Genomic DNA, 7,488 nt, shown 5'->3' with positions numbered 1-7,488 from the left:
ACTACATGAAACTTGAATTTTTCCATGAATGTGGCACATGTATTCATTCTCTGTCTGTTGTATTTACAGAAAAGGCGTATAGAGAAGTTTGAGATGTTGCTACAAAGGAAGCCGCTACCTGTCCAGTCTTCACGTTGTTCGAGGCGGACTGAGATGAAGCTTGACATCGCTTCAACATCACAGAAAAATTTTAAGATAGATGTGCCTAAGTGGAACGATTATATTCCACCGCCTTCTGACGAGAAGAAAATCTGTAAGTTTGTCTTTCACAGTTGTTCTTCAAATGAAACTTTACTGTCTAGCTGATAAGTGTTTGATATCAACTCACTGTCAACTCTTTAGCAAATGTGTAATCGGGTTAGCGTTCAGAGATTGTTTGCTACATCTGTCTTAATATCACAATATTGGTGGATGAAGGCTGAACTTTTTTTATATTAAGAAGTTTAAACATTGACTGAAAATGTGTGTGAGATGCTTCTAGTTAGGCGATGTGAGAAATCTGCACTTTTTAGTCAGTTAAAGTTACCCTGGCGCTTTACTTACTTGAATGAAAATTCTGTCATCATTTACTCACGAAAAAAGAAAGAGTTTTGGAAGAATTCTTATAACCAGACATATTTTGCGACTTGCATATTGTTGACTTTATAGTAGGAACATTTTAAGTGGTAGTCAAAAGTGCCCCAGAACTTTTTGCTGTCCTACATTCTTCTAAATTTCTTCTTTTGTGTTCAACAAAACAAAAAAAGTATAAAGTAGTTTTTCTTACTATCTGTCTGGTATTCTTCCAAATTTCTTTCTGTGTTCATCAGAACAAAGACATTTATTAAACATTTAAGGAGTGTTTTTACTCAAGTACTTAAAGGCTGCAACAACATATAATGTGCTTCATTTACTGTTTGTGCTTTGTTCTCAGCAACTTCTCCACCTGCTCCAAAACCACCAAATTCAGTGGTCTTCAGTGATCCAGAAGTTTCTCCCTTCGATAAGTCTCAGTAAGTTTAGCAAATCCTCTTAGTTTTAGCTTAAATGTTTGCAATGTTTACCTGTTGTCCTTTATCAGACATAAATTGCTTGTTGTTCGAATGTTCAACAGGTCTTAACAATATTTTATGTATTTATAGATCTTCATCTGAAGTCCAGGCTGTTCCTGAACAGGAACATGCTCATAAGGAGGAATGGAGCTCAAATCCTGCTCCTGTAATAATTTCAGACAGATCCACTTCCGGCGAAGATAATCCGGATGGATTGCCTGTGGTAAGCACCCTGGTAATAGGTGACTCTACTTTGAAACTTGTACAAATAGAGTCACCAGGGACCGTGGTTAATTGTATAAAGGGGGCCAGAGCGTCTGACATTAAAAACAAACTAACTGTCTTGGCTAATGCTAAGCGTAGATTTGACAGAATTATTATTCAACTAGGCATTAACGAGGTTCAACTCCGTCTGTCCGAGATCAGCAAAATATATATTAAAGAGGTGTGTGACCTGGCTAAAACTATGTCAGACACTGTAATATGCTCTGGTCCCCTCCCCTGTTTTTGGGGCGACAAAATGTATAGTAGATTATCGTCCTCACAGACGTCACATTTGTGATAATTCAAAGGTTAGAGTTATAACTGATGCCTCACCACAATGACTACATGAAACTTGAATTTTTCCATGAATGTGGCACATGTATTCATTCTCTGTCTGTTGTATTTAAAGCAAAGGCGTATAGAGAAGTTTGAGATGTTGCTACAAAGGAAGCCGCTACTTGTCCAGTCTTCACGTTGTTCGAGGCGGACTGAGATGAAGCTTGACATCGCTTCAACATCACAGAAAAATTTTAAGATAGATGTGCCTAAGTGGAACGATTATATTCCACCGCCTTCTGACGAGAAGAAAATCTGTAAGTTTGTCTTTCACAGTTGTTCTTCGAATGAAACTTTACTGTCTAGCTGATAAGTGTTTGATATCAACTCACTGTCAACTCTTTAGCAAATGTGTAATCGGGTTAGCGTTCAGAGATTGTTTGCTACATCTGTCTTAATATCACAATATTGGTGGATGAAGGCTGAACTTTTTTTATATTAAGAAGTTTAAACATTGACTGAAAATGTGTGTGAGATGCTTCTAGTTAGGCGATGTGAGAAATCTGCACTTTTTAGTCAGTTAAAGTTACCCTGGCGCTTTACTTACTTGAATGAAAATTCTGTCATCATTTACTCGCGAAAAAAGAAAGAGTTTTGGAATAATTCTTATAACCAGACATATTTTGCGACTTGCATATTGTTGACTTTATAGTAGGAACATTTTAAGTGGTAGTCAAAAGTGCCCCAGAACTTTTTGCTGTCCTACATTCTTCTAAATTTCTTCTTTTGTGTTCAACAAAACAAAAAAAGTATAAAGTAGTTTTTCCTACTATCTGTCTGGTATTCTTCCAAATTTCTTTCTGTGTTCATCAGAACAAAGACATTTATAAAACATTTAAGGAGTGTTTTTACTCAAGTACTTAAAGGCTGCAACAACATATAATGTGCTTCATTTACTGTTTGTGCTTTGTTCTCAGCAACTTCTCCACTCGCTCCAAAACCACCAAATTCAGTGGTCTTCAGTGATCCAGAAGTTTCTCCCTTCGATAAGTCTCAGTAAGTTTAGCAAATCCTCTTAGTTTTAGTTTAAATGTTTGCAATGTTTACCTGTTGTCCTTTATCAGACATAAATTGCTTGTTGTTCGAATGTTCAACAGGTCTTAACAATATTTTATGTATTTATAGATCTTCATCTGAAGTCCAGGCTGTTCCTGAACAGGAACATGCTCATAAGGAGGAATGGAGCTCAAATCCTGCTCCTGTAATAATTTCAGACAGATCCACTACCGACGAAGATAATCCGGTTGGATTGCCTGTGGTAAGCACCCTGGTAATAGGTGACTCTACTTTGAAACTTGTACAAATAGAGTCACCAGGGACCGTGGTTAATTGTATAAAGGGGGCCAGAGCGTCTGACATTAAAAACAAACTAACTGTCTTGGCTAATGCTAAGCGTAGATTTGACAGAATTATTATTCAACTAGGCATTAACGAGGTTCAACTCCGTCTGTCCGAGATCAGCAAAATATATATTAAAGAGGTGTGCGACCTGGCTAAAACTATGTCAGACACTGTAATATGCTCTGGTCCCCTCCCCTGTTTTTGGGGCGACGAAATGTATAGTAGATTATCGTCCTCACAGACGTCACATTTGTGATAATTCAAAGGTTAGAGTTATAACTGATACCTCACCACAATGACTACATGAAACTTGAATTTTTCCATGAATGTGGCACATGTATTCATTCTCTGTCTGTTGTATTTACAGAAAAGGCGTATAGAGAAGTTTGAGATGTTGCTACAAAGGAAGCCGCTACCTGTCCAGTCTTCACGTTGTTCGAGGCGGACTGAGATGAAGCTTGACATCGCTTCAACATCACAGAAAAATTTTAAGATAGATGTGCCTAAGTGGAACGATTATATTCCACCGCCTTCTGACGAGAAGAAAATCTGTAAGTTTGTCTTTCACAGTTGTTCTTCGAATGAAACTTTACTGTCTAGCTGATAAGTGTTTGATATCAACTCACTGTCAACTCTTTAGCAAATGTGTAATCGGGTTAGCGTTCAGAGATTGTTTGCTACATCTGTCTTAATATCACAATATTGGTGGATGAAGGCTGAACTTTTTTTATATTAAGAAGTTTAAACATTGACTGAAAATGTGTGTGAGATGCTTCTAGTTAGGCGATGTGAGAAATCTGCACTTTTTAGTCAGTTAAAGTTACCCTGGCGCTTTACTTACTTGAATGAAAATTCTGTCATCATTTACTCGCGAAAAAAGAAAGAGTTTTGGAAGAATTCTTATAACCAGACATATTTTGCGACTTGCATATTGTTGACTTTATAGTAGGAACATTTTAAGTGGTAGTCAAAAGTGCCCCAGAACTTTTTGCTGTCCGACATTCTTCTAAATTTCTTCTTTTGTGTTCAACAAAACAAAAAAAGTATAAAGTAGTTTTTCCTACTATCTGTCTGGTATTCTTCCAAATTTCTTTCTGTGTTCATCAGAACAAAGACATTTATAAAACATTTAAGGAGTGTTTTTACTCAAGTACTTAAAGGCTGCAACAACATATAATGTGCTTCATTTACTGTTTGTGCTTTGTTCTCAGCAACTTCTCCACTCGCTCCAAAACCACCAAATTCAGTGGTCTTCAGTGATCCAGAAGTTTCTCCCTTCGATAAGTCTCAGTAAGTTTAGCAAATCCTCTTAGTTTTAGCTTAAATGTTTGCAATGTTTACCTGTTGTCCTTTATCAGACATAAATTGCTTGTTGTTCGAATGTTCAACAGGTCTTAACAATATTTTATGTATTTATAGATCTTCATCTGAAGTCCAGGCTGTTCCTGAACAGGAACATGCTCATAAGGAGGAATGGAGCTCAAATCCTGCTCCTGTAATAATTTCAGACAGATCCACTTCCGGCGAAGATAATCCGGATGGATTGCCTGTGGTAAGCACCCTGGTAATAGGTGACTCTACTTTGAAACTTGTACAAATAGAGTCACCAGGGACCGTGGTTAATTGTATAAAGGGGGCCAGAGCGTCTGACATTAAAAACAAACTAACTGTCTTGGCTAATGCTAAGCGTAGATTTGACAGAATTATTATTCAACTAGGCATTAACGAGGTTCAACTCCGTCTGTCCGAGATCAGCAAAATATATATTAAAGAGGTGTGTGACCTGGCTAAAACTATGTCAGACACTGTAATATGCTCTGGTCCCCTCCCCTGTTTTTGGGGCGACAAAATGTATAGTAGATTATCGTCCTCACAGACGTCACATTTGTGATAATTCAAAGGTTAGAGTTATAACTGATGCCTCACCACAATGACTACATGAAACTTGAATTTTTCCATGAATGTGGCACATGTATTCATTCTCTGTCTGTTGTATTTACAGAAAAGGCGTATAGAGAAGTTTGAGATGTTGCTACAAAGGAAGCCGCTACTTGTCCAGTCTTCACGTTGTTCGAGGCGGACTGAGATGAAGCTTGACATCGCTTCAACATCACAGAAAAATTTTAAGATAGATGTGCCTAAGTGGAACGATTATATTCCACCGCCTTCTGACGAGAAGAAAATCTGTAAGTTTGTCTTTCACAGTTGTTCTTCGAATGAAACTTTACTGTCTAGCTGATAAGTGTTTGATATCAACTCACTGTCAACTCTTTAGCAAATGTGTAATCGGGTTAGCGTTCAGAGATTGTTTGCTACATCTGTCTTAATATCACAATATTGGTGGATGAAGGCTGAACTTTTTTTATATTAAGAAGTTTAAACATTGACTGAAAATGTGTGTGAGATGCTTCTAGTTAGGCGATGTGAGAAATCTGCACTTTTTAGTCAGTTAAAGTTACCCTGGCGCTTTACTTACTTGAATGAAAATTCTGTCATCATTTACTCGCGAAAAAAGAAAGAGTTTTGGAATAATTCTTATAACCAGACATATTTTGCGACTTGCATATTGTTGACTTTATAGTAGGAACATTTTAAGTGGTAGTCAAAAGTGCCCCAGAACTTTTTGCTGTCCTACATTCTTCTAAATTTCTTCTTTTGTGTTCAACAAAACAAAAAAAGTATAAAGTAGTTTTTCCTACTATCTGTCTGGTATTCTTCCAAATTTCTTTCTGTGTTCATCAGAACAAAGACATTTATAAAACATTTAAGGAGTGTTTTTACTCAAGTACTTAAAGGCTGCAACAACATATAATGTGCTTCATTTACTGTTTGTGCTTTGTTCTCAGCAACTTCTCCACTCGCTCCAAAACCACCAAATTCAGTGGTCTTCAGTGATCCAGAAGTTTCTCCCTTCGATAAGTCTCAGTAAGTTTAGCAAATCCTCTTAGTTTTAGTTTAAATGTTTGCAATGTTTACCTGTTGTCCTTTATCAGACATAAATTGCTTGTTGTTCGAATGTTCAACAGGTCTTAACAATATTTTATGTATTTATAGATCTTCATCTGAAGTCCAGGCTGTTCCTGAACAGCAACATGCTCATAAGGTGGAATGGAGCTTAAATCCTGCTCCTGTAATAATTTCAGACAGATCCACTTCCGGCGAAGATAATCCGGATGGATTGCCTGTGGTAAGCACCCTGGTAATAGGTGACTCTACTTTGAAACTTGTACAAATAGAGTCACCAGGGACCGTGGTTAATTGTATAAAGGGGGCCAGAGCGTCTGACATTAAAAACAAACTAACTGTCTTGGCTAATGCTAACCGTAGATTTGACAGAATTATTATTCAACTAGGCATTAACGAGGTTCAACTCCGTGTGTCCGAGATCAGCAAAATTAATATTAAAGAGGTGTGTGACCTGGCTAAAACTATGTCAGACACTGTAATATGCTCTGGTCCCCTCCCCTGTTTTTGGGGCGACGAAATGTATAGTAGATTATCGTCACTGCATGATTGGATGTGCAAGTGGTGTCCACAAAATAATTTTGGATTTATTGACAATTGGAAATATTTTTTCAATAGACCTGACCTGTTTGGGAGGGATGGTTATTATCCCAACCGCAAAGGCACGGCTATCCTCTCCAAATGTCTGACGCATAGTCTTAATAGTGCCAGTGTCTAGTTAATATAATCAGACAAATATAATATATATATTCATAGAGTACATATATACTTGATTAGTATTATATATACACGTTTTACAAATAATGTAGAGTTTAGGACCATTTTCACTAAAGTGTTGGTACTTGGGGGTTAAGGGTACAGTAGCTTAAGAGTAAGATTTAGACGGTTGAGGTTAGCATAAGGGTAAGCTTTAGGTGCTTAAGGGTATGGGTTAGGTTTAGGCATTTACGTACTTGAATGTATTATTCTATAGTTGGTTAATAATGTATAAGACTACTAATGAAATACTAATTTGAATACTAATTCAACAACTAATTTTATTTCATAACAACAAAATCAGTAAATAATGTATAAGACTACTAATGAATTACTTATACAATTTTATACTACAAACCACTAATTTTATTGTAAACATTTAAAAAACTCAAAAATAAGGAGTGGAATATTCAAGACGTGGCTGACATTGTAATGTTATTAAATTGATAAAAAACAGGCACCCATTATAGAGGAATGCAATATTAAATAAAAAATGGTTAACAATACAATAAGTGTCCATGAAGGTATGGGTTAGGTTTAGGCATTTACGTACTTGAATGTATTATTCTATAGTTGGTTAATAATGTATAAGACTACTAATGAAATACTAATTCAACAACTAATTTTATTTCATAACAACAAAATCAGTAAATAATGTATAAGACTACTAATGAATTACTTATACAATTTTATACTACAAACCACTAATTTTATTGTAAACATTTAAAAAACTCAAAAATAAGGAGTGGAATATTCAAGACGTGGCTGACATTGTAATGTTATTAAATTGATAAAA

Source organism: Barbatula barbatula (genome assembly GCF_947034865.1).
Source record: "Barbatula barbatula genome assembly, chromosome: 5".
NCBI classification, from domain to species: Eukaryota; Metazoa; Chordata; class Actinopteri; order Cypriniformes; family Nemacheilidae; genus Barbatula; species Barbatula barbatula.
Note: the sequence above shows the minus strand (reverse complement) of the source record.